Raw genomic sequence first — 11,075 nt, 5'->3', positions numbered from 1 at the left:
CTGACCTCTCATCCCTGGCTGGTTCTCGCTGTCCGGGGAGGTGTGTGACCCCTGCTGTTTGTCTGGTGTACTTTTTTTATGACGGCCTTCTTTTGAAGTCCGGTTGGGATTTCCCGCAGAATCTCATTATCCCCCCCCCTCGCACCGGGGTTTTCTTTTATGACCTTCCAAGCAGGCCCGTGTGGTGAGGCAAGATGTAGCAGGGTGTGAGGGGGGTGACACCCCCCTCACATCCTGATTAAACTTTTAAAAAATAGGCAGAATCACTCTTAATATACATTTTTGGAAAAGGCATATACAACAAGAGGGAAAAGTAACGGTGGCGGTTATTGTATGAGTTTTAAAGTCTCCGTGGCTGCAGCCGGGCGAGGATTTGAACTGTTCACCGGTGTCGCTCGCGTGGGGCTCTTGCTGTACGACCCATCGGGAACGGATTTGGGGGTATTGTATTTATAAACGCAGGCACGGGTTTTTTTATTCGCTCAAACACAGATGCAGACATCGCCGTTGACTTGGCATCCCGATGGTTCAAACTTCGGTCAGAAATGTCACCGTACGTTGAGTCTGCGACCCGGCCTCCGAGCGATCGGGAGCTCGGTTCGAGGGGGGCGGCCGTGCGTGGTGGCACTTTGTGGACCACGTCGTCGGCCCCGTCTTCGTCTTGATGTGCACACTGGCAGTTGGCGGTCAACTTTCCATGTGAAGGAACGGTGACACTCCCGTGGTCTCGCCCCCACCCCCCGTGATCGGTGGATCAAACAAATCACTCGAGACGCCTGTGTATGCCAGTGATTGTGGTTTAAGCGAATGCTGTTGTAAGATGTCACGCGTTTGGCGCAACGCTCCTTTGCTGACTATGCGTGATGGATGAATGAATCGACCAATGAGGATTTTTGCAACAGGCTAAGAGTAGTCAATAGAATCCCATTACAGCAGTGGTTCTTAATCTTTACTGCAGCCTGCACCCCTTTAGTTTTCAATCGTTTAAAAATATAATTGTAATAGATAGGTTTGATGAAACAAAGTAGTTGTACTTACGTGCCCATGCTTAATTTGTGTCTTCGATTATTTACCATCTATAAAAAATCTGGCTATATCTCACAACCCCAGAAAGTCATCTCGCACCCCAGGTTACGAACCACTGCACGAGAGTAACACTTGACTTGTCCCGTGTCTCAGTCTGGACCGCTTTCGTGGCAATTCCAGTGATTGCCACTGGATGTCACGCCAACCCGTTATTAAAATGCCATTTTAAGTGAATGGAGATTTTCAAGCATTTGCCGATAGGGTGCAGTGGTGGCCCCCACCAGCGGTTCCTGACCAACAGCAAAGAGGAGCACCACTCCGTACCCACTTGAGTACAAATATGCTCTGCCCATTGACTTGAATGTGCTGTGTTTACTCAGCCACACACACACGTTCCACCAATCGGGTCCTATCCACAGCAGTGACGCATTTCTAAGTATTTATGTTGAACTTGGGAACCTCATTTGCCAGTAAAAATATGATAATTGGTTTTTTACCCTTCTATCTGGCAACAAAACTGACACCTTTTTACAAGGAGTCATGTTTGCATAGACCACAATACCTGCAGTCATAATGCAAACAAAAAACATAACTCTGATAATGTGCACTGTCCTTGAAGTTGATTGGTCCACACCCGAGATAGCTTTCCTTAGAGCCTAGTCTCACATGGGTTGGACCAGATGACGCCTTTTGGCGAGACGAGGCTCTAAGGAAAGCTGTCTCGGGTGTGGACCAATCAACTTCAAGGACAGTGCACATTATCAGGGTTATGTTTTTTGTTTGTATTATGACTGCAGGTATTGTGGTCTATGCAAACATGACTCCTTGTAAAAAGGTGTCAGTTTTGTTGCCAGATAGAAGGGTAAAAAAACAATTATATGTTGAACTTGTTTCGCACCGTACGTAGCGAACAGTATTAATCGGATGTGCGATTTAGTCATTGGGTCAAGTTGAGAGGGACAACGATACAAAAAAAACAGATCCTGACCGCATTCCCTTTAAACAAGGCATCATGGTTACGGTCGTGGTTATGTCACGAAATAACAATGCGCCGAGCAACCCAAAAACACTTCAGAGCTATACCACCACGAGTAGCTTGCCTTCACGAGCATCCGAACGCATTGACAACGATACCATCAATTCCCATCAAGAACATCGGGTCGCGCGTACCATGATAGTCCCATGTACAATGTAACATTCTAACCGCCCCTACTGGACATCTGTGATAAAAGAGAGCTTCATAGCTCATCGGATTCCCCCAGTATAAAATATTGATTCTTGATAGCCCTTCACGGTGAACAGTTGTGGTGTGAGCCATGGCGCACACGCCACAGAAACACCGCAGCCGCCATCCCTGCATTTAGATGCGGCCGCTCCACGAGTCGTCTCGACGCAACCGTCCATCTGTACCGTCGCCGTTGCGATGTTGTCGTCGTTGTCATCATTACTGTTCTTGCGATGAAATTCATATATAAAAAAGTTTCGTTTTAAAAGACAACCGCCCATTCGAACTATCGCTATTGACTATGACCAGAAACCATTCAAACTTGAGATTTCTGGATCGACCAGTTAAACCCGAACCAACATAATTATTATTAGAATCAGAATATTTATTTATACTGGAGGAATCCGATGAGCTTTCAAGCTTTTTTTCACATATATCCAGTAAGGAAGGGTAAGAACGCTGCAACAATAAACATTACTAACACACGATATGCGTGCACAGTACAAGAAAGGTAAACAAATCACCCAAACATCCCCATCCTACCAGACAAAGCCCACTTATTTTTCTAAAGCAACCTGCCCACAAATGATAGCTCAACAAAGTGGCTTATCATTTGGACATTTAAAGTAGCAAAATCATCTAAATACTCTAAACCCCATGCTCAGTTTAACAATGTACGCTTTCGTGACCAATGTTATCCATAATAAAGGGGGATTTTTTTTTATAATTCTGGCTAATCGCCTGATGCGGCTGGTTGTTGTAATCACCAGCGAAAACGTCACAGTACACGAATTGTAAATGTTGTGGGTTTACTCTCCAACACACCGGTGAGCTGCACTAGTAACTAATTGGTACGTTTTGTTTATGCCCCAAACCTTACTAATTGGCTGTGTTTGGTGGTGGGTTTAAAGGCACATTCATATTTACACAATATAACCCCAAAAATCCTTTATGATGGATAAAACCCATGCTCACTAGGGGCCCAACAATCTATTCCCGTACAGATGGAAACAGATGGTGAATAATCCACTTTCTGTACTGCCTTCTGGCAAACCAGAGTATGTCATCTTGACGCCCAAGGGATGGGAAATTCACAACATCTGTCTGGTGATCCACCAACCCTAAGTGCCTCCACAGCCCTGGACTATAGCTGCCACGTGCAGCATTGACACCACACGCCTCCGAATAGTATAGTTGGCTACGTACGGTGCGAAAAAAGTTCTACATACATACGTACACACACTGCCCGGCTAAAACTCCGAGCTATTTACATGCGTGCTGCCACTTCACTTCAGCTATATAAATTACACATTCCTATGACAGAGCCAATCTCTCCATCGTAGACTGGCTACCATTTGTCGTCACACAAAATGACAATTACGTTGCTTAACCTAGGAGGCGGAGTCTACCTTAAGTTGGGATTCAAACTCATGGCATTCCAAGTGTGAGTTTGACACACTACCACAGTGCATTTTATTGAAATGACTGGCAGCATTATCTCTTCTTTCATACAGACTGTGCCTTCTGTCACATTAGGGAATTCCCCCAAGGTGTTGCACAATGTATTAAAATGTACTTCCTTTTATGCACAAACTGTATTAGACTGTATTTGGTAACACATCGCATTAGACAACGATGTCCTGTGCATTGCACGATGTTTGAATTAAATTTTAAAAGTGGAAACTAGCATGAGACGATGGACAGTATAACAAAAAAATCACGTAAACCCACAAACTGTAGAATTCCCCTTACCTGCGACACAAGGCACCCGTAAATCCTGGATCGACCCGTCAAGTCCATGTGCCTCACATAGTGTGCCGCACGTGACCACATCAACCAAATCCGAGGTCTGATTCGTGCCAAGTTTGAAAGTTGCACTTTTTGTGGAAATCTACTGAAAAAGAGAGATAATCCATAATAGAGGGTTTCATTGAGATTAGATCGCTTCCATATAAATGTGTCATAGTAATAGGTTTTTACCCTTTTATCTGGCACCAAAACTGACACCTTTATACAAGGGAGCATGTTTGCAATAACCACAACAAAAGCAGTCAAAATACAAACAAAAAGAGACAACTCTGATAATGATATGCACTGTCCTTGAAATTGATTGGTCCATACCCGAGACGGCTTTTCTTAGAGCATAGTCTCCACTGGTGTTGGACCAGATGATGCCAAAAGGCGTACAACTCAAAAACAGCACACTATCAGAGTATTGAGAGCTCGGGGTAAGCATTTACAATTTCAAGGACAGTGCATATCATTATCAGAGTTGTCTCTTTTTGTTTGCATTTTGACTGCAAGTGTTGTGGTTATTGCAAACATGATCCCTTGTATAAAGGTGTCAGTTTTGGTGCCAGATAAAAGGGTAAAACCCTATTACTATATCTTGCTACTGGCAAAGGAGATCGAGATGTCCGGTCCTGTGCTGGTTTCGAGGATGTTAGCGATGCCTTGCCTCCTGGGTACCGACTTTTTGAGCAAGATGCCCCTGAAAATGTTGATCGACCAGGGCTGTATCGAGATACTGTCAGGAGGGCGGTTGCCCTTTTTGCGTTCTCCAGGTAGGGTGGCTGTGGCCAATGCCATGGTCCAAGCACTGGCGAGGTAATCTGTTGAGATCCCGCTGGGTGCGTAAATGTTGGTTCCGCTGCGCTACCTTAAGTGGCTGCAGTCCACGGGTTCCGAGGCAAGAGTTCTTTTAACCCCCTCGAACACAGCGACCCGGAGCCTCACGCTAGTGGGTGCTCAGACGGTCATGAGGACTGACCAGGAGCCGTTCATGCAGGTGTTGAACGTTGGGTTTGGCACAGCAGTTGTCCAGGCCGGTACGGTCTTGGCTTATGCAACAGCTGCAGACTGTGAAGTGGTCGACTGAGTTACGGAAAGGGTCATGACCGCGGTCGACCAGGGAGGCGAATTGTATAGCACATGGGCAGATAAGTTGTGCGCGGAGAATCCAGACCTGTCTCGAGAGCAACGGGACAAGTTGTGCACCTTGCTGTGGGAATTCGCTGATATTTTCAGCCAGGGAAATGTTGATATCGGCCACACCTCTTTGCTGCAACACCATATTGAGAATGGTGATGCAGCTCCCATTAGTCAAAACTCATATAGGCTGAGCCCCAGGAAGAAAGAACATGTTCAGCAGGCGGTTGAGGAGCTGTTGGCCGCTGACATTATTTCTCCCTCTACTAGCCCTTGGCGGCACCCCCATAGTGCTAGTTAAAAAACGGGACTGGAGCCTGCGGTTTTGCATCGATTTTCGAAAACTAAATAAGATTTCAGTAGCAGATGCATATCTGCTCCCCGATTCCCTGGATGCGTTGTTGGGTGCACGTTTTGTTATCGGGGTTTTGGTAGCTACCCGTTGATGAGGATTCTAAACCGAAGACTGCATTCCAAACTCCCAAGAGACTATTCCAGTTTAACTGTCTTCCTATGGGGTTGCATTCGGCGCCAGCCACATTCCAAAGGCTAATGGAAATGGTCTTAGTAGGTCTGCAATAGAACTCTCGCCTTATTTATTTCGACGACATGATTGTGTTCGGGCGCACTTTGATGAACATTTGCAGTGCTTGCGTTCTGTGTTCGTCAGGATACAGGCAGCTAATCTCAAGTTTAAACCAGAGAAATGCCATTTGTTTCAACCTCTGTGCGGTATTTAGGTCACATTGTCAGCACTTCCGGAATAGCCACGGATCCAGACAAAACAGCGTGCGTACGTGATTGGCCAACCCCCAAGACGCTGGGTGAAGTCCGCAGTTTTGTTGAATTTGCATCCTTTTACCAATGGTTCGTTCCTCAATTTGCGACGATTGCCAAACCGCTTTATGTTTTGAGTGCTAAAAATAAAAAGTTTCAATGGGGGGAGGAGGAGGCTGTGTTCGTCGCGCTGCGTGATCACCTTGTGAATGCGCCTCCTCTTGGCTATCCGGATTTCTCCTTGTCATTTGTATTAGATACGGATGCCAGTGATACGGGCATAGGGTGGTCGCGTATGTTAGTCGCGTCCTGTCCACCGCGGAGCAGCGCTATTGTGTAACTCGTTGGGTGCTTTTGGCCATGGTATATTTCATACAGCAGTATAGGCCATATCTTTATGGCAGGGACTTTGTAGTTTGCATGGACCATGTAGCCCTCCAGTACCCCTTGTGAGTCGACCAGCCTTCCAGCCATCTTTCGTGCTGGTTGGAAATACTGCAAAAATACTCATTCAGAGTGGTTTACCAAAAAGGTCTGCAGCACTGCAATGCAGATGCACTTTCCCGCCTACCGCCGAGTGAGCAATGTGCATGCTCGGCGGGCACTGCCCGGTGTAAATCACCGGCAGCTGGGTCACCTCAGGTCGTGACGGCATCTAGAGACGCAGTACCAGCCGAGGGGGTTGCCCTAGGGGACAGCACATTGGGCCTCACGCATGCCGAGTCGGGACGGCTGAAGGTGGAAGACGTGTCATTGCTGGGCTTACGGCGCCGCGCTGAGTCGGATCGCGAAAATCTCGCTCCAAAGGGAGTGTCCCAGATAGTCCTTCGAGAAGGACTTTTGATGAGGTGGGATGAGGGGCTGCAGCGCCATTGTATAGTGGTTCCCACTGCTCTGTGGGGGAGAGTGACGCAGGTGGTGCACAAGGATACATTTTTGCACCTCGGAGTCTGGAAGACATTGTTGACGCTGAAGCGAAATTTTCATTGGCCGGATATGTCAAACGATGTGTACCTGCTGGTGAAGGGCTGTGCTGATTGTGTGCTGTGGAACCACCATTGAGAAGGGCTCAGCCTCCATTGCAATCCATCACAGTGTCCCGAATTAAAGAATTGGTTGCGCTCGACATTCTGGGGCCGTTTCCGGCTAAGCAAAAGGGGAATACATTTCTCCTGGTCGGTGTGGAATATTTTTCCGGGTGGTCAATGGCTTGGCCACTACCAGACCAATCTGCTGCATTCATTGCCGACACTTTTTTGCATGGCTACGTGATGGACAGGGGAGCGCCCATAGCAGCTTCTCACGGATCAAGGGCGCAATTTTTCGTCGACGCTGCTGCCTGAGTTGTGCGATGCTCTGAGCACCAAAAAGATTAGAACTTCACCTGCACAGGACCTTAACATCGATGCTCTGTCAGGCTGTTAATGAGACACAGACGGATTTGGATTTGCACATCCTGGGAGTCCTAGCAGCTTAGAGGATGGCCCCACATTCCTGTACAGGATTTTTCCCGTTCTATCTTATGTATGGGCAAGAGAACGAACACCCCATGGAAGCTCAATTGGGCATGGCCTTGAAAGTGTAGTGACTGTGAATGTCACTGTGTGGTGCCAGCCTTGCGAGGCCACGGCGGATAATATGTTTCCATTATGTGCAGCCTGGTTATTGGGCATAGTACCAGCCCTAGCGGGGCTTGGGTGAGCGCTGGTCAGAATGGAGGCACTGCGTACAGTGGGCGGTGCGGGCTCCCGGTGAGGGAGCGAGAGGGAGTGTCAGCCAGCCAGGGTTACGTTGGGGCATGATACGCGGTTGACCTGCCGACACATGACCGGATGATATCGGAGGGGGGCCACTGGTGGACGGGGGCCGCTGGTGGGTCACATGGTATAAAGGAGTTCTTTCGGAGCCTTCGGGAAAGAGCTCGAGAGATCTTGAAGGTGGGCAGGGTGAGGGGTGGAGCCAGCCCCAGCTCAGGCCGATATAACGGGGGCCTCGTGAGGGGCTCGGGGTTCTTCGGGTTGTTGGTGAAGAAGATCCACGTCGGGTTGAAGAAGTCTCTAGCCACGCGGTCCGGGACCCAGCTCGTGTAGGTTATGTTATGTTGTGTGTTGAGTTGGTGTAATAAATAGTGTTGCTCCCAAGACAATGCCTGCGACTCATTTGGACTCACTACAAGAGGAAAGAAGGCTACCATGCCCCCGCCCATGCAGGTTATGCTTGGGCGGTTGTTTGAGGCACGCGAAGCGGCTAGAGGGAACTCCTACCAAAGTGCAGACGGCTAACAAAAATAGCACAGGGCGGCGGGAGTATGTTCTTCCATGGAAAGTTGGGGACAAGGCTTGATTGCACTGCCCACAGGCACCGCCGGGTACGTCCTCAAAATTACACCGGCCATGGTGAGGGCCCGTTGAGGTGGTGGAGGTTCGAAGGCCACAGTGTGTGCGGATACAGGCAGGGCATCGCCTTTGGTTTATTCACCCGTCGCGTATGAAGCCCTCTGTTCATTTCCAGATAGACGGTTCATCCCCAAATCCTGTACGGGAATGCATTTAAACAGTCGATCACTTGATGATTCACTTCAAATCAGAACTAAGCCTGTAGCTATCCGAACGGTTAAAATTATTTCTATTTTTGTCAATTTCGATATATTCTATTAGTCTTAGCAAGTAGTAACTAGTTTTGCACATAACTTCAACACACATTTATATTTATGGGTTTAACAACACGTTTATATTTACGCAATCTCACCCAAAAAAAACCTCTATTATGATTAATATTGATCACGAAAGCCTACTACGTGTTAAACTGACTAACCTCTAAAGAGAGAGAAGGCTGTGTCTCTGGTGTAGGCCAATCAGTTTCAAAGACAATGCATATATTATCAGAGCACGTTTACTGATTTTCCACAAGTACGTGTGGTTAATGCAGACTATTCCTTGCAAAAGGTATATTTTTGTGTTTTATTGCCAGAAAGGTGGATAACGTATTCATATGTATTATATGTGTGCATGTATGTTTGTATGTGTTTACGTGTATTTGTGCCTATGTGATTCTAACACGGCAATTCGCACCCAGTCAGCCGAGTTCAGTTATTGGCCATACCTAGCAGTAGCAGCGGCAGAACTTTCCCTGAGCCTCTCTAACCGTAGGGATCTCGTGCAGGGGATGAATGGCTGCAATCTGTCACATCGAAAGCAAGGCCCCATGGCTGGGCCACTGTGAAAATGGTGGCCATCATTAAATGGCAAAATTGAAGTGCTGAACACAGCCGTCATACTTCGGAGGCCAATATCAGCCAAGGACTGGTCTCACATAGATACCTGACGTGTGCATTTGGCTTCACAAAGCCATCAATCCTTCAATCATATTTACATCATTTAGGACAATGAGAAGCACTTTATAGAAAGTCAATGACTGCAAGGCAGATAGCACGTGGCCACTTCCATGGCAATATGGAATTTCTACTCTTGGCTCAGAACTGCCAATGGAAATAAGAACGGCTTCCCAAACTAATAGTTAGTTCGAACAGCTGGGCTTCTGTTGCGATGATCCACGAAAGCCATTTGCAACCAGGACAAACTAGATTGTAGATATATCTATAGGCCGGAACTATTGTAAAAAAGATATCGCAAACACATGCTGGCTACATTTGCATAGAGGCGAGCTGGGAATTGATGTCACTGGCGGAAGTAAAGTTAATTTGCATAAGCAGCACCGATTGTCCTTCAGATAATACACGTTCAATAAATGCATTTCATTGGCCAAGCTGTAGTGAAGCTGCAGTGCAGCTGCACAGAATATTGAGCAGAACCACGAGGGTTCACTATGGTCAGGGGTTGACAACCAAAATAACAAGAGCGAATGTTTTTTATTCGGTAAAAAAAACCCAACTCAATATTTTAAGAAGCCGTATTGCACTGTGGTGGTGAATACGAGGCGGTGATGGTCCTTTAATAAATAAAGTCACCAAGCAGGTTGCCGACCCAGAGGCTCGGTGTGCCTGTCAATTACTGCAGATGCTCCCACATCTTACCTTTTTACATAAAGCAAAATGCATTCTTAATCTCACGTACATTCGTTTACCTTTAAAGCACGTTAAAACATTGCACTGTGCACGTAAATTCAACCGTATGCTAATTACGGTGTATGGTTTTTTTCGATGTGAGAAAATAAATCAGGTGACCAGGAGGAACCCGCGTAGAACACAATATACAAGTGCCACACAAAAAGGCAAAGAATCGAACCCAGGTCCTGCTGTCAGGCACAAATGTTAACACCGTGCCACGTTGTCACCCAAACGGGGGCGAGTATCGAGCAGGCATCTTCAGGGGGCATGACTGCACTCCTGCAAGACACCACTCACTGTTCTGGTTGGGCAAGTTGCCGTTGAACATATTCGCTGCCACTTCCAGGTGAAAAAAACAAATGTGCATCGCTGTAGACAAAAGGGTGCATGCCCTCTGCCAGTCTCGCCTGAACCTGCTGAAACCTGTGGCTTCCTTCCCCGTCATCTGCCGCTCCTCGCGGAGCTGTGGAGGAGGGGGTGGGGGTTAGTAAGGAGCCACCGTCTCGTATTCACCACGTGGCAATGCGGCTCTTGGAATATTGAGGGGGAATGTGTTTGTTACCGAATTCCAAGCAAATTGGCTCGATTTGTTATTTTGATTCTCTACTCCTGCCTTAGGCCCTCGTGTGTTGTAGGCCCTGGTGTGTTGTAGACCCTCGCTTAGGCCCTCCATTCCACATTGCAGTGACAGCTGAGCGACAGTACCACGGCCATCCGAATATGTTTGTTATCTTTGAATTATGATGACATCAGTCAGGACTTAGATAAAGTTATGGAGAGAAAACACAAAAGTATTGCTTGAAGAAATGAGTGGCAGCGAGTGATTTCTCTTTAATGGATTTACCCATTTCCACAAGCTCAACGGAGACCTACCTACTCGCCATCAACACAGCAGGGCCGGAAGCAACCACTTGGTTCAGGGAATTTGCATCCGCTGAATAAAATAAACTTGAATATCTTGAACGGGTTAACCTATAACATTCACCAGCGTCACCAAAGCAACGTTGGCTCAAATTCGTTGTCCATGACAAAGCGGCCTCATTCGTAGACACG

The sequence above is a fragment of the Lethenteron reissneri genome, chromosome 5 (genome assembly GCF_015708825.2).
Source record: "Lethenteron reissneri isolate LAM-NWPU_2019-01 chromosome 5, ASM1570882v1, whole genome shotgun sequence".
In the NCBI taxonomy this organism is placed as follows: Eukaryota; Metazoa; Chordata; class Hyperoartia; order Petromyzontiformes; family Petromyzontidae; genus Lethenteron; species Lethenteron reissneri.
This window is presented reverse-complemented; position numbering follows the sequence as displayed.